General features: G+C 48.0%; 1 long non-coding RNA gene across 2 annotated transcripts in view; it reads left to right on the top strand.

Moving 5' to 3' along the window:
• Nucleotides 1-19,045: 19,045 nt before the first annotated feature.
• LOC142776393 (uncharacterized) overlaps nucleotides 19,046-20,400 on the top strand; it is a 56,010-nt gene continuing 54,655 nt past the window's right edge. For both annotated transcript variants that reach the window (XR_012887509.1, XR_012887510.1), the window contains exons 1-2: nucleotides 19,046-19,127; nucleotides 19,207-19,472. This is a non-coding gene — a long non-coding RNA (uncharacterized LOC142776393). The remainder of the gene's footprint in view (nucleotides 19,128-19,206; nucleotides 19,473-20,400) is intronic.

The raw sequence follows: 20,400 nt of genomic DNA, 5'->3' as shown, positions 1-20,400 counted from the left end.
CTGCACAACCGTTCACTGGCCACCCCGTATATGTGGGCACTGGATCACGCGTCCAGAATTCAGTCATGGGCGTCGTTATTTGGCTTTCGCTTAACATGACGCTTTGCTTGACTAGAGTAGATGCGATGGAAGCAACAGTACCTTCAACCAGTAGTGGGGCACAACCCAACATCAGCGTCCCGCTACTAGTTGAAGGAAACGCTTCTCCTTCATTCAAGACATAATAAGAAATAACAATCAAGCATTCCGAAACCATACCCAATTACGTAACATTCACCTAATACCCCCCTTCTCTGCGACGCATTAACTCGAGTTCCCCCCGTAGGAGGATGTAGGCGGCCTTTTCTTTTTTTTACTGTGACATGCTGCTCGGATGAAAGTGAAGTTTTAAATTCTTATCACAAATATAAAAATTTACTGCGTGTGCCTCCCTCAAGCATAGTTATACTGGGCTTCAACTTCTCAACCACCCACAGGAAGAATGGTACGTAAACGTACGCCTAATTCACCAGACGAAAGCTCTGGCGCGGCTAAACATCCTATTTCAGACAGAATTAAAATGCGGAAGCGGCATGCACCCGGAGTGCCACCGTGAAAATACTTGCGCGCACACAAAAGTTCCATATTTAGAAGGTGGAAGTGACCTGTTGGTTCTGAGCAACATTGAAGTGCCACGGTATTGTCCGATCGCCAACAGCAAGGTACCAAAGCACCTATGAAATGATAGGGAGCAGTAGTTACTGGGAAGATTATGAATATTCAGCCCAGCACATGGTCGAGTACTTAGAGATGCAATATCTGCATATGCTTTCCTTCCGATTCTGTGTGTGGCTCTGTCGTATACGTTACTTCGAGGGTTCGTCTGCGTAAGAGCTGTCTATCATAGTTTGTTTCTGAATGATAGGAGCATACGCGAAAGCTATATTCAGTATGAGCGACCAATGCATGGGTTTCGTCTTGAGAAACGTAGAGGAGGGAACAGCAAGAAAACGGGTCGATAAATATTCTGTCGATCGCTTACAATTGTTATAGCAAAGGCGAGTTATTACAATGTTGTCCATGGACAAGAAAACCTTTGGCAGGCGACGTTTTTGTGTGGACAGCTAGGAACCACCAACCCAGCTGACGAACTGCGGATTAAATACAGGGAGGAACGGTCCCTCCTTTTCAGGCTGGTCATCAGCTGCTCACTGGCCCAATGCTCTAAGCCACCATCTTGGCCGGGTATCGAAGTCTGTTTACAGGGCCTATGCAATACTGGCGCACATCCTGCGCGTTAGCCCAGCATTTCAGCCCCAGTAAGCTTCCGTGATCGCCATATTCGGGCGCCAGGGTCTACCCCCTACCATGCAGAATGCCCGGCTGTTCTCTTCCCGCCGAAAAAAAAAACACCTTGTTTTGGATACACGGGTCGGGACAGTATGTTTGGAGGCCACTGTCACCGGGCAATGAAATGAACAAAGGCGGACGCTAACTTCCAGTTGAGGATGTATTGAAAACCGAATTGCTGAATCTTCTTCGTCCTCTGCTCCGTTTTCAGCCTCGAAGAGCGCAGCGGATGCCACCATCGACAAGATGATCGCTCCGGACCTTCTTCCAGTGCAGACAGCTGACATCCGGCACCTGCTGAAATCCTGCCACGACATCTTTGATTTTGATGACCGCCCTTTGCGTCAGACATCCTTTGTAACTCATAGGATTAACACTGGAGACGCCAGCCCCATCCGACGACGTCCTTATCGCGTGTCTAATGCTGAGCGACAAGTTATCCAGCACGAAGTTGAAGAAATGCTCACAAAAGACGTCATCGAACCTTGCTGCAGACCATGGGCATCGCCGGTCGTGCTAATCAAGAAGAAGGATGGCAGCTGGCGCTTCTGCGTAGACTACCGTCACTTAAACAAAGTAACACGTAAGGACGTGTATCCACTGCCGCGGATTGACGATGCTCTCGACTGCCTACATGGGTCTGCCTACTTTTCATCTATTGACTTGCGATCAGGATACTGGCAGATTTCTGTCGATCATCGAGACCGTGAGAAAACCGCATTCATCACACCGGATGAACTTTTTCAGTTCAAGGTTAAGCCATTCGGATTGTGTGATGCGCCAGCTACATTTGAAAGAATGATGGACTTTCTCCTGCGTGGATACAAATGGACCACTGCTTGTGCTATCTCGATGACGTCATCGTATTTTCACCTACATTCGAAAGCCACCTTAGCCGCCTAACGGCTGTTCTTGAGGTTTTCCGGAAAGGAGGACTTCAGCTCAACTCTTCCAAATGTCGCTTTGGCCGTCGGGAAATCACTGTGCTCGGCCACCTTGTCAGTGCTCGAGGCGTGCAACCTGATCCTGACAAAATTCGAGTTGTCAAAGATTTTCCCATACCACGTTCCGCAAAAGATGTACGGAGTTTTATCGGCCTTTGTTCTTACTTTCGACGTTTCGTGAAGAATTTTGCTGACATTGCCCGACCACTTACGGAGCTAATGAAGAACATGCCTCTTTATTGGGGTACTGACCAAGCAACTGCCTTCAGCACCCTTACAACATTATTTACTTTCCCACCCATCTTGGCCCATTTTGACCCGTCAGCCCATACGGAAGTTTATACCGATGCCAACGGACATGGAATTGGCGCTGTTCTCGCCCAGCGGCAACGAGGACAAGATCGCGTCATTGCTTATGCCAGTCGCCTCCTTTCTCCTTCGGAGAGCAAGTTTTCCATTACAGAGCGTGAGTGCCTCACACTAGTCTGGGCAGTCGGAAAATTTCGGCCATACTTGTTTGGCCGCACCTTTTCGGTAATTACAGATCATCATGCCTTGTGCTGGCTGTCGTCCCTTAAAGATCCAACAGGACTACTTGGCCGTTGGGCCTAGAAACAACAAGAATACAGCTTCAACGTGGCATACAATTCTTGCCTAATGCACCAGGATGCCGACTGTTTGTCTCGTCAACCCAGGGACCCAACCGACCTTTCAGCGCATTATTCTGACCCTTGTGTCTTCGCCATGTCGGATTTCACTGACATATGCAAGGAACAGCTGAGCGATGTCCACTTGCGGTCAATCATGCAGAGTCTACGTTTGCCCCACATAGACCCGTCGCTACACTTGTTCGTTCTACGCGATAGCATTCTTTACCGACGCAACACCAGCACCGAGAGACCAGAGCTACTACTCGTAGTTCCTGCGACACTCCGTTCTGCTGTTCTTGAACAGCTTCATGACGCCCCAACCACGAGACATCTCGGGGTCACGCGCACGTACGATCGCGTGCGGCGTAGATTCTTCTGGCCAGGCCTTCACCGTTCTGTGCGCCGATACGTTGCTGCTTATGAGTCCTGCCAGCGCTCCAAACATTCCACCTTGCCACCAGCTGGTCTGCTCCAACCAATAAACATGCCCACCGTTCTCTTCTACCGCGTCGGTCTTGATCTCGTTAGACCATTTCCTACTTCTCTCACTGGAAACAAGTGGATAGCCGTAGCCACTGATTACGCCACAAGATACGCTATCACAACGAACGCTACTAACAAGCTGTGCCACTGACGTCGCGGACTTCTTGCTTCATGACGTAATTCTTCACCATGGCGCTCCTCGACAGCTGCTGACCGATCATGGTCGCTCATTTCTTTCAAAAGTAGCAAGTGACATCCTTCGCTCGTGTTCGACGCGTCACAAGCTCACTACAGCCTATCACCAACAAACAAATGGTCTTACCGAGCGCCTAAATTGAACCTTGATAACAATGCTCTCCATGTACGTTTCCAAAGATCACCTTGATTGGGATAGTACTTTGCCTTATGTGACAGTCGCATACAATTCGTCACGCCACGACACCGCTGGCTTCTCCCCCTTCTATTTATTGTTCGGCCGCCACCCAGCGTTACCCTTCGAGACTCTTCTCCCATCAACTACACAAACGGTTACAGAGTACGCCCGGGTTGCCACTGCTCGGGCTCAAGTGGCCCGCCAAATCGCACGGAAACGTCTTCTTGGCTCGCAGCTCTCTCAGAAAGCCCGCTACGATAGCCATCACAGTTTCCTACTCTCCCGGTTCATTGGTCCTCCTCTGGACACCATGCCGCCACGTTGGCCTCTCTTCGAAGCTCCTGTCTCGCTACTCGGGGCCTTACAAGGTTTTACGCCAGCTTACCGAGGTCACATATGAGATTGCTCCGTTGGGCAGTTAGTCGTCGTCGTCCGCACCCGCCACTGACGTCGTCCACGTGACCCGCCTGAAATCATACATCTCCGCATATGATCCTACTTTCATTTAGACGCCGAGACGGCACTGCCAGCGGCGGGGGGTTATAGGTTACACGACATTGGCAACGAAAGAGCATCATAGCCGATGAAGACGATGAAAGCGACTGCGCTCGTGTTGTTGTTGCTATTGTACCTCCATCTTGGCTGCAGCTGCCTCTGACTCCCCATATATTTTGTAAATATATTTATTTCAGCCATTCCCTCACCCCCGTGACAATATGTTCCGCATTTAAAAGAAGCTTACATCATGCCTGCATCTCAAACCCAGATACAGACTGTACATATGCTGGTCAGGAGTGATGAGATGCTTCTGACAATGTACTGTTATGCCAGCGAGTCCTCGTCAAACGACCGTGCCTCTGAAAAAGGCAATCTGGGTCAAGGCCAGCCCGCAGTCCGCCTGGCGCGATCAACTCGACGGCGTGAACACGCGCGGCGCTTCTCTGGCCCACGTGCATTGAGTCAGCTGCGCACGTGACAGCGAGCCAGCGTCCTCGTGTCTGGTGGTCTGACGCATGGGGCGGCGCCCCATTGGAGGAATCTGCCCTGACGACCAGCGGCGCTTCTGATTGGACATTTTGGTTGGACCCGGTGTAAATAAAAGAAGCCCTGCGGCGCGTCGCGATCGGCGGTCCTACGAGAGAGGAGTCCCCATGTCGGAGAGCCGACATGTGTGTGAGTCAGCGGTCTTAGGCGAAAAGTTGACCTATGTATTAGAGAGGAGAGCTCGGCTCTTCGAGTCTCTGTTGGCCCCAGTGCCGAAATTGTAACGCCTCTGTATATATGCTGTACATAAACCTCGTTTAACTCACCGTCGTCTCGTCCGCTCGTCTTATCAGCTCTGCGCAGAAGCAGTCGCGGGCTGAGAAACATACGCTACCAAACGGCTGGTGACCTTCCCGGCGGAGTTGAATGCAGTGGCGCCTTCGGGGCCGTGTTGGCGTCGCCGTCTTTCGCAACAGTGGTGGCTTCGGTGGGATCGGTCCGTCTTTCGCAACAGTGGTTGGCAGCTGCGGGATCGCCCGGCGTCAGCGACATCGATGCGGTGAGTGCCTGATGTTTTCCCCTCAGTTCACCAGACTACTCTAGCTCAGGTTGTAGTAGTTTAGAGAAGGGCTGTGTGAAGCATTAGAGTGAGCTTTGATCGTTTCAAGCAAAGTCGAAGTGCTTTGAAACCAAAGTTAATGCGGAGGGGGTAAACACGGGAGAGTGAAAATTGCTTGCGCGTCTTGCTAGTTGACTTATAGTGGGTACGGCAAGTAAATTGTTAACAGGGGCAAACAGCAAGAGGCTAGTGTGAACGATGGAGAACCTTAAAGTGAAGGAACTCATCGAAATTTGTGAGGAACTCGGCATTACTTTGGGCCGTGCGAAACGAAAGCAAGCGATCCTTGAGATCATGAAGGATGAGGGAGTGTCGGCTGAGGAAGTCGATGAGGCCTGGGTAGATATTAAAGCACGCCGTGAGGAGGCTGAAAGGCGAGAAGTAGAAGCTCGCGAAGAAGCTGAAAGGCGCGAAGCTCGCGAACGTAAAGAAGCTGAAAGGCGCGAAGCTCGCGAAGAAGCTGAAAGGCGCGAAGCTCGCGAACGTGAAGAAGCTGAAAGGCGCGAACGTCGCGAGGAGGCCGAGAGACAGGAGCGTCTCGAGTTGAAACGACTAGAATTGGCAATCCTACAGTGTTCGCAGGCGCCTAGCGTAGCTTCTCCAACAGTTCAGGTCAGCGGTTTTAGAATTCGGGACCAACTGCCACCGTTCGTAGTAGGCGAGGACATGGCGAAGTATCTCGTCAAGTTTGAACACGTCTGTGAGCGAAACGCTTTGGAGCGGCCTCTTTGGGCGCGGAACCTGCTAGCTCTTCTTCCCGGCGAAGTGTCCGACGCGATAACTTGCTTGTCTAGGGAAGCGTTTGAGAGCTATGACGAGGTTAAGGAAGTGCTCTTGAGACGTTATAAGTTATCACCCGAGGCTTTCAGGCAAAGGTTCCGGTATGCTGAAAAGGGGAATGAGTCACACGTTGACTTCGCGTTTCGTCTTAAAGCCGATTTAATTGAATGGCTCAAGGGCGAAGGTGTTTATGACGACCGCGATAAAGTGGTGGAATGCGTTGCATTGAAGCAATTCTACCGCTGCATCGAGGATAATGTCAGACTTTGGCTGCAGGACAGACTTGGGGAAGTACAGCTAAACAAGGCAGCAGAGTTAGCTGAGGAGTATTATACTCGCCAAAAGTTGCACAGCAGGGCAGTGCGCGTTGAAAAGGATGAGAGAAAAGAGGGCTTTTCAAGGAAACCTGATCAACGGAAACCCGTTCCGCACCGTAATTTCAAAAAGGACCCGTCTCTTACGAAGGACAGTGTAGGGGAAGGGCAAACAGAAGCGGAGAAATCGAGTGAGGTTTCTACCACACGGGCATTTGAATCGGAAAACAAACGGAAGCCGCTAATCTGCTACAACTGCAAAAAGGAAGGGCACATCGCGAGAAACTGTCAGGAAAAGTTTGCTTTCGCAACGATCCGAGAATCAGAAAAAAAACATGCGGTTGTTGGAGCCGTATCTCCAAGAAATTAGGGTGAATGAGAAAACGTGCCGAGCACTTAGAGACTCAGCGGCAACCATGGACGTTGTCCATCCTTCATTGATGTCTCCGGATGACTTCACAGGAGAATGCGCGTGGATCAGGCAAGTCGCCGAGGAGCAGAGTGTGTGCTTACCAATCGCCACGGTTGTCATTGAAGGCCCGTTCGGTGAGCTTCGCACCGAAGCGGCTGTGTCTGCCGCGCTAAATGATCGTTTTCCTTATCTTTTCTCCAACAACTCGGAGCAGCTTCTCAAAGAGCAGGGCAAATTGTTCTTCCCCAAATTAGCGTGCATGGCTCTCACGCGATCGCAAGCGCGGAAGCTATCGCGGCAGCTTGATCTGGATCCATGCGGTGAACTCTCAAGTGACCTTGTCGGCGGGTCAACGGAACCCCAGAAAGGAAAGTTTCCGCATGAGTCATGTGATCAGTCACGCGAGCGGCCCGTCGCCGAACCGACCGGCGCAGTTTCCGTAGAAAGGGGAGACGACATGGCGCCATTGAGTCAGAGCGAGAGGGTTGCAACGCTCTCGCCTGTAGCGGAAAGTTGGAGCGAGCTGCCGAGAGTTGATCGAGAGACGCTCATTAGAAAGCAGCGTGAGGATCTCTCGATTGAAGCGCTAGTGGAAAGCCAAATTGAAGCGCTAGTGGAAAGCCAAATTGAAGCGCTAGTGGAAAGCCAGAAAAACGCGGCAAAAGTGCTGTCGAAGGAGCACTACGAGGAATCGGTGAAGAAGCGTGCTTTTGAAGTAGGGAGTCAGGTAATGCTGCTGCAGCCGTTGAAAAAGAACAAGCTTGAGGTTGATTGGGAAGGGCCCGCCAAAGTATTATCGAAGCCTTGCGATACAAATTATGAAGTAAAATTAGGAAGGCGGCCGGACAAAATTTACAACTTGATGAAACCATACGTTCAACATCAAGTGGTCGTAAATCTGTTGTTGAATGCTTCAGAGGAAGAGGAAGCAGAGATTTTGAGTTCTAGTGAGGTAATTGAAGGGGGATCGAAAGTAATCCGGGAGCAGATAAACCTAGAGCCTAGCTTCAGTGAAGGAGGACCTGAGAAAGAGGACCTGAGAAAGATTGGTTCCGAGTTTGAAGACGTGTTTTCGGACCGCCCCGGAAACACGAGGGTGATCGAACACGATATCGAGCTAAGCGGTGAGGAGTCAATCCGTAGCAAGCCGTATCGTTGTTCCCCTGTGCAACGTCGAAAGTGTGAGCCGCTCTTGGTGCCGCATAGGTATCGTCGCCTAAAAGTGGCTGGTTACTGAGGTGGAGCACGTTGCTCCACAGCGCAACTTTGACGTTCGCTAAAAAAAAAGGGGGGGGGGGGGAAAGCTAAACGCTAATGGAGGTGCATTGAGCAGTGCATTCTAGCTAGTACCTTCTCAACCTTTCGGTTTCTGGCTGGCGATTCGGGGCAAAATTTTGACCTCATCACGACCTGGGCTGAGCGCTCTCGTTCAGAGTGATCTCAAGGGGCCAACTTTAGGTGGTATTCTAATTCGTTGCGTTGTTGTAATTGTGAAAAATTCAAGTTCTTACTTTAGGAGTCTTGTGTCCCACATGTGCCTCTTGATGTAGAGGGAACAAAATTCCGATAGACACGTAGATAGGTATATGTTGTACTATACTTTGTCTGGTGTTCTGTCGGATGACCGAAGGCACTTGCGTGTGTCGTGTGTTGTCTGTTGTCGATCCGTTCTTGGCAAGTTGCAGAACCATCGACAAGTGCTGAATCCGAAGATGGTCAGAAGAGACGAGCGAAGTTGGCCAGCAAGTTGTGGCGACAAGCCAGTGGAGCTGGGATCCGTCGTCAAAAATGGGACGTGTTCCCGGAACAGTCTGGAGCTGTATTCTCCCCATGGCCCTGGAGGCGAACCTGGAGGGACCTGGCGAACGAGCGCACCTGACATCCGAGCCCCGTGGAAGCAGCTCGTCTTTCCGGTGCATTGTCTGGCGGCGGGGGTGCTGTTATGCCAGCGAGTCCTCGTCAAACGACCGTGCCTCTGAAAAAGGCAATCTGGGTCAAGGCCAGCCCGCAGTCCGCCTGGCGCGATCAACTCGACGGCGTGAACACGCGCGGCGCTTCTCTGGCCCACGTGCATTGAGTCAGCTGCGCACGTGACAGCGAGCCGGCGTCCTCGTGTCTGGTGGTCTGACGCATGGCGCGGCGCCCCATTGGAGGAATCTGCCCTGACGACCAGCGGCGCTTCTGATTGGACATTTTGGTTGGACCCGGTGTAAATAAAAGAAGCCCTGCGGCGCGTCGCGATCGGCGGTCCTACGAGAGAGGAGTCCCCATGTCGGAGAGCCGACATGTGTGTGAGTCAGCGGTCTTAGGCGAAAAGTTGACCTATGTATTAGAGAGAAGAGCTCGGCTCTTCGAGTCTCTGTCGGCCCCAGCGCCGAAATTGTAACGCCTCTGTATATATGCTGTACATAAACCTCGTTTAACTCACCGTCGTCTCGTCCGCTCGTCTTATCACCTCTGCGCAGAAGCAGTCGCGGGCTGAGAAACATACGCTACCAAACGGCTGGTGACCTTCCCGGCGGAGTTGAATGCAGTGGCGCCTTCGGGGCCGTGTTGGCGTCGCCGTCTTTCGCAACAGTGGTGGCTTCGGTGGGATCGGTCCGTCTTTCGCAACAGTACTCTCGCTGCTTACGTCACATATCTAGGCGTATTTAAGTACGCTGTGCATTTCTTATGGCTTTTATTGCGAACAAGGTTCCCTCCCATATCACAGTAAATAGTAAACTTTGTGTTCTATGGGTCAGTGTATCCTTTTGCATTTACACTCAGAAGCAAGAGCTATGCACTGTCTTTTTTTTGGCGGAGCATTTCTTGGTCGCACCATGTCACTCATCGTCGGCGTCACACCCTCACTGCACAAGCTCAGCTCATCTCCCCCCCACCTCCCTCTCTCCCCTTTCATCCTCTCTTTCGCTTGACTTCACGCTTTGCTTGACTCGAGTAGATGCAATGAAAGCAACAGATGGCAACAGTACCTTCAACCAGTACTGGGGCACAACACATCATCGTCACACCACTCGTTCAAGGCAACGCTACCCATCCTCACCATTTTCAGCGTCAGCAATAGCAAGCAACGCAGAAGACAAAGCTGTGAAGAGACGAGCATACACACTGAACGCAAGCGTTTGAAGCGAGCTGCAGATCCTTTATTCGGGGAACAAGAAGCAGCTGCAAAACGGCAGTGCCGAGCTGCGGATTCTGAACTTTATGCACGAGAAGCACCTGTAGATTCGGAACATTGTGCACCAGAAGCAGCGGCGAAACGTGAGCAGCAAGCTTTAAGACCAGAGGTACGTGAGCGAGAAGCTCACGTACCTCTGGTCTTAAACGTCGTCAACGAGAGGCGGCTCCGGCAGCTGCTCGTGAACGCGAGCATGCTGCGAAAGGGGCGGGGCGAGCCAAGCAGTTTGCACAGCCGGCCGCTCGTTTCAAACGCGACTTCGAAGACCACAGCTTCGGACACAGCTGTAAGGTGTGCGACTGACTGCACTTCGATAATGACCTTACGCTGGCCGGGAGCATCACGAACAAAGCGAAGCAGACCAACGCGCTTTGGGTTCTTTGGAGCTCATTTGGTAACGTCGACTTGAAGGGCGTCATCGTCAAGGACAACGTTAACAGCGATAAAGATGACGACGAGAGACTGATGGAGCTGTTCAAGTCATACTTGGTGTGCGCATCGTGTAAGGACTCGTTGGTACGTGGGCACGTACCGTCGATGAGCGTCACCTACGATTACTGTTACCTGCCTCGACCCGCACACCTACCCGAGATAAACGCTACTTGGTGAGTCCCAAACCATATACCCAATTACGCAACATTCACGAGATACTCCCCACCACTCTGCGACGCATTTACTCAAGTTCCCCCTGTGAGAAGATGCGGGCGGACTTTTTGTTTTTTATACACCTTCTAGCAGCTCGCTGTAGTTGCATCTGAGAGAGAGACTTTTTAAGGTTGGATCAATGGTAATGCTTATTTTTGCGACAGTCGCACAGAACTACTGTCAATTTCCATGACCTGGCCAGGTTTTTCAGAAATTCCCTGACTTTTCCAGAAGATTCCAAATTCCCTTACTTTTCCAGGTTTCCCTTTGTGTGCATGTTCATTCTGTAACCTGGTGTGCGCTGCCGTAGGTTTTAACGATGCGAGCTAAAACGAAGACCATCCGAAAACTTCGAAGTGCTTGTTAGTAGTCTAGTTCGCACATCATTTAAGGGAAAAATCTAGATGCCTAAAACACCTCAAGAATGAGGAAGCACACCCTGTGTTTGTTTGCTTCGCTTGTGGTGTTTTAGGAATCTAGAATTGTCCCTCATCCAAAAACTGCCTAACTTGTAGAGCAACATGCCTCACCGTGGTGGTCTAGGTGCTAAGGCACTCGGCTGCTGACCTGCAGATCCAGGATCGAATTCCGACTGCGGCAACTGCATTTTCGATGGAGGCGAATGCTGTAAGCTCGTGTGCTCAGATTTGGGTGCACGTTAAAGATTGCCAAGTGGTCGAAATTTTTATGAGCCCTCCACTGCGGAGTCTCTCATAATCATATGGTGGTTTTGGGACGTTAAACCACACTTATCTATCAATCTGCAGATCCTATTCACTTTTTGAACCTGTTTGCCACGTGCCATATTTTTTATTGCATGCTGTAATTATTATATGTTGTTATAATTTTCCAGAATGTTAAGGGGTACTATTGTAGAAATATTAGCAACCATATCGGACTTTGTGTATATACCCCCTGCAGTAATGCCGCTAGGGCGTTGCAGAAATTTTGTAAATAAATAAATAAAAACACAAATGCGCTAAAGCCCCGCTTTCACAGCCTGTGCTCCAACATCAAGATAAGTTGTTGCTGAGTATATCACAGCCAAATTGCAATGTTACCTCTCAATACCGGTGTGATCGCGGTGTATATACTGTTTAACTGCAATAGTGAGCATTAAACCTACCACTCGAAAAGATGGTGCCACCATCGGTGTGGAAAATATGAGCGCACAAAACTCTCTTACATAAGCAATCTTTTACAGAGTTTAAAGAAACACTTTTTAATGAGGAGGCATTGTTTCATAGGCACAGGCCACCAAGAACCCCTATTGAGTGTTTGTTTTTTCAAACAAGCTACCAAAAGCATGGGAATAGTTTTGAAAAAGAGAACCAGGCAAGAAAAAATTACATATCTTGACCTATAAAGTATGTTCCCTCTACAACAATTGTAGCTGTTGGTTTCTTTAGTTACCTCTGTTGGTCTCTTTGGTTACCGGCGCAGTGCCACGTTTCTTGAGACTGTGCATGTGATGTGCTCTGCATCTTCATGTAATATACCCGATGCATTCGACCTGCTCAGAGAGTTCACAAGGAAAGCCTTTAAAGGGCTCTTTACGTCTTCTACTAGAAATGAAATTTTTTATAAGCCAAGGTAACAGAATAAATATTTACTAATTTATCCATAAGTTAAGTTCCTAACTAGTTGTACCCACTAGTTTTGCAGCTACTCTTTTATGGTCATGAAAGAGAGTGATGAACCCTGTTTTAAAAAAAGAGATCGCTCTCAGTCTTGTGTCTGAGGGTGAATCTCTCTTTCGGAGGAAGGCTGTGTGGCAGGGGTATGAGTGAAGGTTGGATTGTGAAACTCTACACTGGCTACAATCGTACCTTGACAAACTGACTCAAGAGTCAACTTGTCCAGACAGACCAACTGAGTAATATTTAGGCGAGTATAAGTCCAAGTGAGCCTTTTCAGGGCTGAGGTGCACTGGCAACGTGACAAAGAAAGGGAAGTTACGTTAAACACCACCCAAGTTTCACGTCCCGCAACAAATCAAATGAACGTGTGAGCCACAAGACTCGATGACACGGCAGCAGCGCCATCTGCGAGACGCTATTCAGCAAACGACAATTTCCAGCATCTTGTTTGTACAAAGAATAAAAGATCAAACGACAGAACACCATACAATGAGAGACACTTGCGAGACGTTACATGTCCAGTGGGTGCGCATTGGTTCTCCCCGCAGTTGTGCTGCATCAGTTCTGTACCAATTGGCAGAGGGTTACAGTAATTTTCTCATCGCCTTGAAACCTTGGCAGCAAAAGTAGCTTGCGCGAGTATGGTCGGATGATGTAAGCCCACGCATGTTTTTTTCCGTCCCGTCCAGCTGTGTTCTGTGTAGCAGCACCAACTGTAAATTACGCCTGAAATGGTATGTCACCACGTCATCTGCCAGCACACACAGGCTGATGCACCACACTCCATCGTCAACCTCTGCGGTGGCGTGCACTAGTGTCATGGCCGGCCCAGCCAAACATGCGGCACCGCACGCGCAGTGCCCAAACAAAGGTACGGCAACGCATGAGTGCACAGAAAGCGTCACTGGTGCTGCCAGCTGAAGATGCCATGAGTGAGCTCCACCTTTTATCACCGGCCTGTGGTTCTATCAAATGAACTTCAGCATTATGTCTGTTTAGAACTCCAAGTATATTCACACACATTATGCACTTGCATTCATGCAACACCTCAATGTTTATTGATCAGAGACATGAGTCAGAAGAAAGGTGCCATGACCTCCCACCGCAAACTGTTTCACTAAGAGCTCTTAGTAAAAACATATCTCGTCAGTTCCATATTTAAATCACTGTTAACTCGTATGTAAACGGGCAAGACCAAAAGGCATATCGCAAAGCCTCGATTATAAGAGACATTGGTGGTACAGAACATTGACACCATAATCAAAAAGCTTGTTTTACACTAATGGACTCATGAGTTTTACACTAACGGACTCAGGCTCAGGTCAAGCCGCGAGTCTGAGTGAGCTTGAAGGTTTTAGTCAACCTGTGGCTACAACACATGATTGCAGTCAATGCTTCCGTGAGGACGATTTTTGCATCCACATGGAGCTGCGATGCTCTATGTGTAGCAGAAAGCGCTGAATGAGACGCTTGCCAGAGCCTGCTGGCTGACTACTGATGCCTTTCTAGCATAAGCTGGCCCATATGTTGCATATTTCTATATCCTCCCGAAAATTATAAATTGATATTCACTCCCAAATTCAAGTTGCTTGCCCCCATTTCAACCTTATTTGCTTTCAATCCCATCCAAAATAGATTCTTGCCAAAAGAGGCTGCAAGAATGTGCCATTTGTTTCTTAATTTTTCAGGGAAATTATGTTAAAAAATACATTGCAATAGTATTTGCATTATATTGCATTGCAATATAACCAACCACTATACATAGCGTTCACAGATTACTAGAAGGCGTTTGATTCAGTAGAAATATCAGCCGTCATGCAGACACTGCGGAATCATGGCATCGATGAAGTATACATAAACATCCTGGAAGAAATCTACAGGGGATCAACTGCTACCATAGTGCTTCATAAAGAAAGCAACAGAATACCAATGAAGAAGGTTGTAAGGCAGAGGAACACAATCTCCCCAATGCTATTTACCACGTGCTTACAGGAGGTTTTCAGAAGCCTAGAATGGGAACAGTTAGGGATAAGAGTTAATGGAGAGTACCTTAGTAACCTGCGCTTCGCGATGACATTGCATTGCTGAGTAACTCAGGGGACGAATTGCAACTCATGATTACGGAGTTAGACAAGGAGAGCAGAAAGGTGGGTCTTAAAATGAATCTGCAGAAAACGAAAGTAATGTACAACAACCTCGCAAAAAAGCAGCGCTTCGAGATAGGTAATAGTGCACTTCAAGTTGTATAAGACTATGTCTACCTAGGGCAGGTAATAACCGTGGAGCCGAACCACGAGATTGAAGTAACTAGAAGAATAAGAATGGGGTGGAGCACATTTGGCAAGCACTCTCAAATTATTACAGGTAGATTGCCACTATCCCTCAAGAGGAAGGTATATAACAGCTGTATCTTGCCGGTACTTAGCCACGGAGCAGAAACCTGGAGACTTACAAAGAGGGTTCAGCTTGAGGACGACGCAGCGAGCAATGGAAAGAAAAATGATAGGTGTAACCTTAAGAGACAAGAAGAGAGCAGAGTGGATTGGAGAACAAACGGGGGTTAAGGATATCATAGCTGAAATCAAGAAGAAGAAATGGACATGGGCCGGGAATGTAGCGCGTAGACAGGATAACCGCTGGTCGTTAAGGGTAACTAATTGAATTCCAAGAGAAGGTAAGCGGGTTAGGGAGAGACAGAAGGTTAGGTGGGCAGATGAGATTAAGAAGTTTGCGGGTACAAATTGGCAGCAGCAAGCACAGGACCGGGTGAACTGGCGGAACATGGGAGAGGCCTTTGTCCTGCAGTGGACGTAGTCAGGCTGATGATGATGATGATGATGATGCATCAAATAGCGATGCCTAAAGCAAACACATCATCGAAAACATAGGTGCCCTACTGGTGGTTGAAAATTATTGCCCTTATTATACCAATTCTCGTTTTTTTTCCATCGTCATGTGTTGTATCCTTCCTTTTACGTAATGTTCGGTGATTTGCCTGCACGAACTGTAAACCTGATTATCAAGCGTATCAAAGTCTGGGACGTGCTGCTCTAGTTTATAGAACCAGTTTTTCTCAGAGGAAGCTCATAGAACTTTCAGGATGAGGTGTTTTGCTCTTGACTTCACCGTTGTGATGAAGAGCACATTCAGCCTGTAGCCGCCCCAGTCCTCGACTTCTTTACAGAGGCTAATGACATCTCGTGACGGTGAAACAAGACCACCTCGCCTCTTACATTTAATTAAAGGTGTCAGCTCATCTGAGTGCATGGCTGCTATGCACTCTTCACAGGTAGTTGCAGTTCAACTTTTCGAACAATGAAGCCTTCTATGTATGGCACCACGGAACCGACAAAAGCAGAAAAGCTTTCGGGCTAGTCAATGCGATGCGTATTGTCGTGGTCATCGGGCTGCAGGACTGAGGCCTTGCGCATGTCAGTGAGATTGCTTCTTGGATCTACCATGGCTGCAGGAGTCGTTGCATTCAATACGGAGAGAACATCTTGGGAGCAGTGTCCAGAACTTGAAGACGTGACTTCCGTCTGAACCAATAGACGATTGTATGCAGCCATAAACTGCGAAGCTGTTGGGTTGTTGTTATGGCCGCCTCATCCACGTATTGATTCAAAGAAGTTTTCGGCATAGTCTTGACTGAGTTTGTGTGTCAGTAAATATTTCAGCTGACCCTGGCTGACAAGTCTGTCAAACATTCTTTCCGTGCTTGCCATGCGTATCCAAAAACCAATGAATCCGTTTTTTTTTCAGTCCTTCTGTCAATGCCGGATCTCTCAGCCCGTTTATGTACGCTAGAGTCTCCGCAAAAAACGACTTCCAGAATGCTTCGTTCCCCTGCTGAAGGGGCGCTTTGTACGACCTTGCCAGCGGGTTCCTGGAGTTTAAGATGTCAAACAAGCGATCGAAAGTTCTAATAAACGTAGATCTTGTGCTGGCACCCTTGAATTGCGCAGCTTTAGCTTTTGTTCACAGAAGTCCAAGCATCGGCAACTGAGGCACTCGATCAGTTGTACAGCATATCATACTTTCATTTTCTTGCTTTTCCCATTGGACGTGGACTTTCGTAAGTTTGTTTCCGAGCCACAACCCTTCTTCACGTTGAAGTGCCTTCAATGCCACTTCATAACCCCATTTCACATGCTTCCCTTCAATGTCAAAGAGGTGGTAAAAGCACTCTGGCACGAAGTGCATAAGGCGAAGTGATCTCAGTCTTTCGCATTCTACTTCTCACGGCGAACGGCCCACTCCCAGAGGCTCCACGCTACGGGATCTTTAGGAAACCTGTAAAACAAATCTGGACTGTTATGTTTTGCACGCTTAGATCACGCCAGCTATAGCTCCCTTTAGTAACGAGCGCAGAATGGCTATGTCGAAAACGTTTTCGTGTACGTACAGGTGGAGTGTGAGGCCACAACCTTTTTTCAACCTGTTGGCACATCCGTAAACGACGCAAGAGGCAACCATTGTAAACCATTTGTCTTTACATGCCGAAAAGGTGAAACAAGAACGGACGAAATCAGCAGCTCGCGATGGCGCTGAGCACGCTTTTTGCCACTGGCATGATGGCGGCGGCTGGCTTCACTCGCACAGCGCCCCTTCCACTCCAGCAAGGTTTATGTATCCTCCTTGGTCTTGACCAGGTTGCAGCATCTAAGCCTAGCACCCCCTTTTTTTTCACTTTTTTGTTCATTATCTTTTTTCTCGCCACTTGCTCTCATTTCTGGTTTCAGTAGTTCGTTGTGTTATTTGTTATTGCACAAAACAGGAGCTCTCATAAAAACATTTTTAACCCTCGACAAAACTTGTTCGGTGGTCCCTTCCTTATTGAGGCCTTTATTAAGGCTCATTTCAGCTGTCGAACGTGTGCTGTATTTGTAGAAATGTTGGGAAAGTTGCATATCTCTTTTGGGCCGCTGCTTGACGTAACTGTGCGGCTTGGCACGACATGTCGTCGTATTGTAGGTCACAGTTTTTAAGAAACTCTTGTACGCGTCATACTGTAGCTATGCCTCGCAGAAGTACATGTTTTGAATTTATAAAAATATATCATTGTGCCCCGTGTACACTCGAAACAATGAAGGCGTGCCTGCAGATTATTAAGCAGCACTCGTATCAGCATTAGGCCGTAAATTTGTGATCACGGTTTGCCATTATGAAGAAAAAAAATGTTGCTCAGTTGTGATGAATGTGTTAGCCAGCTTGTTGTGTCTAGCTTCTGCAGAAGTGTCGCAATTTTGTAGTTTCAACAATAAAATCAGGATTTTTGAATAATGCAGCCCCATGTACATAGGAATTTTACACAACAGAGTATAAACACTGAAATGATAAACCGTGGAAGAAATGCGCTTCGTCACATAATGCCACGCAGCATAGTTTAAATGTGCCGTAGATTATGGACACTCAAGAGATATCGTAGAACTAAGGTGGGTTTCAAGTGCAACGGTATTTGCATTTTGTTACTTAATGACACGCTGTACAGCCAGGACTTAGTGTTGATTGATATGTGGGGTTTAACGTCCCAAAACCACCATATGATTTTGAGAGACGTCGTAGTGGAGCGTTCCGGAAATTTCGACCACCTGGGTTTCTTTAACGTACACCCAAATCTGATCACACGGGCCTACAACATTTCCGCCTCCATCAGAAATGCAGGCGCCGCAGCCGGGATTTGAACCCGCGCCCTGCGGGTCAGCAGCCGAGTACCTTAGCCACTAGACCACCGCGGCGAGGCAGGACTTAGTGTTGCGGTATAAGAACGTGGAAGCGGTATCTTGCATAAGCTTGGTTTCAACCATGGCATGTTTGTCACGTATGACTTCTCGATAAAGAGTTGCGAGCATTGCAGTAGCGTCCACCCTTAGCCACACTTTACGTTCTCGATCGTCTCTGCTTGCACGGGGGAACAGTTTTCCACGCCCAGTAGTTTTTTTTTTCGTGACTTATGCACATGTAATCATCCAGACATTGTGGTTGGTCTGACGTAAACCATTTCACAGCATATCGGGACTAGGTGGACTGGTTAATGCGTTGCAATTTGCCCGTTTCAAATGGAAAAGGTTCGTTTCAACAGCATTTGAGGCCTGCAGGCCATCTCTTGTAGAAATTTCACCCTACGTGTAATAAAAATATCAAATGGCATAGTACCCAGATTCAGCGTTAAACTTTGTATTACGACTGAAACCATCTTCGAAAGCTTGCGCTAACGAACTTTTCTGAAAGTAACCGTACTACCCCCATTACCTCTTGTCAAAAGCCAAAGGAGACCATTTGGTTTACAAGATGCGTTGGTATTCGACCATAGCATTTGCCCCATTGTGCTGTCTCGGCAGGGCCGCAAATATAATAATAAATAAAGTAATAATAATAAAATAATAATAATAATAATAATAATAATAATAATAATAATAATAATAATAATAATAATAATAATAATAATAATAATAATAAATATAAATATAGTATGAATAAAGTCACCGGCTGCACTTTTGCGGCAGGGCCGCAAAAGTGCAGCCGGTGACTGCTGCGTCACGATGCAAACTAGAGCGCCCAGGTGCTAGGTGCTTTTCTGACGACTGCACCCTGCCTAGGCACCGAAATTCGCAAACGTCCTTAGCCTCTTTATTCCCTATAGTAGCTTGGCTCTCCCCTGGAATGTTCCTTGCAAGCAGTGCATTGGTGTATGTGATCGCGCCAGGTGTTCTGTGATCGCGCTCGCGTGGTGGCTGTTTTGTGCGCGGTGTGCGATGATTTGTATGATATATGTATGTATTTATATTGATTTGTATGTATGCAATATTCCCTACGAATTTGATGAAGTGTGATGTGGGTCGTTTTGTGCAGGCTAATTCTGAACGAGGTGGTTGTCACACTATATAACGCGTAATATGACGAATTGGAAGGCTAACACCGCTGTCACACGGCTCACTGAGTGGTCACTTCCAAGTGCGATAGCACCTAAGTTGTTCCTCACTTGGCGCAACCCACTCTGGGAGATAGGCCATGAGTCTGCGCCGGTAGCTTCGAGGGGCCGATGACAGTCGACCGAGAAACAGCAGCTGCGGCGGCCGGCGACTCCGCTGGCGAGAAGAGCACGTGAGGGTCATAAGGTAAGCTTCCCCTGAGAAGGGAGGGTTCCTCGTTCGCGGGATAGCACCGATGAGCTTATTCTGCACGCTGTTGATGAATAATTTGAAGTTCTGCAGATGCTCTAAAACTTAAGAATCCCCTCGGCTAGTGAGATGAAAGCTACCAATCGGCCTGCCTGTTTAGTGTTGTAGGTTTGTTTGAATAACTGCGATAACCGACGCGGTTTCGTATTAGGATCCGTGGTGTTGTGCGAGTTCGCTATCAGGTAGATGTCATATCTATAGTTGCCCCCCTGTGGCATTGACGCCAGTGTGCGCGCATCAATTCGCGTGATAATGGCGCAGACGTTTCCTTAACTATTGTTGGCGCATATGCTGAATGGAATGATATAACAAGTTTCACGCGAAGAATTGTCATTATATTGCGTGTCAAAATGACGTATGCTCATAATGACGTATGTTGATCCATGTGAGAATCCCAGATAAATGTTTTCCATTGATTATCAGTTTGTCATAGCTCGAGTGTACTCAGTTTTTCAGAATCGGACATTCATTTGACATCAAGCAAAGGAGCAAGTACATCAGAACCCGTAGTCACAGACTGAAATGAAACCCCCTCTATTCATGATAACTTGGTGAATAATATATAGAAAATAGCAATATGGAGACTTAATAACGACATAAGCTAACATGATACAAGCAAAAGACTAATCAACAAACAGCATAACAATAATCATTGAAAAAGAAAACGAATGTGGCTAAGTCAATAACAGTAAGAAGAGCAGGGCAGGGAACAAAAAGTAAAACGAAAAAGCAATGCACAAGACGGAGGCAAGAAACAAAATAGAATAGACACATAATGTCGATCGTAGAAATGGGATACAAAAATGCGGAAAAATATAAACAAGAGCTATAGGGGGTGGGAGATCTAGAGCGGTCAAAAACTGGA

This window comes from Rhipicephalus microplus, chromosome X (genome assembly GCF_043290135.1).
Source record: "Rhipicephalus microplus isolate Deutch F79 chromosome X, USDA_Rmic, whole genome shotgun sequence".
NCBI classification, from domain to species: Eukaryota; Metazoa; Arthropoda; class Arachnida; order Ixodida; family Ixodidae; genus Rhipicephalus; species Rhipicephalus microplus.
The sequence above is the reverse complement of the archived record's forward strand: the minus strand, read 5'-3'. Positions and strand labels throughout refer to the sequence as shown.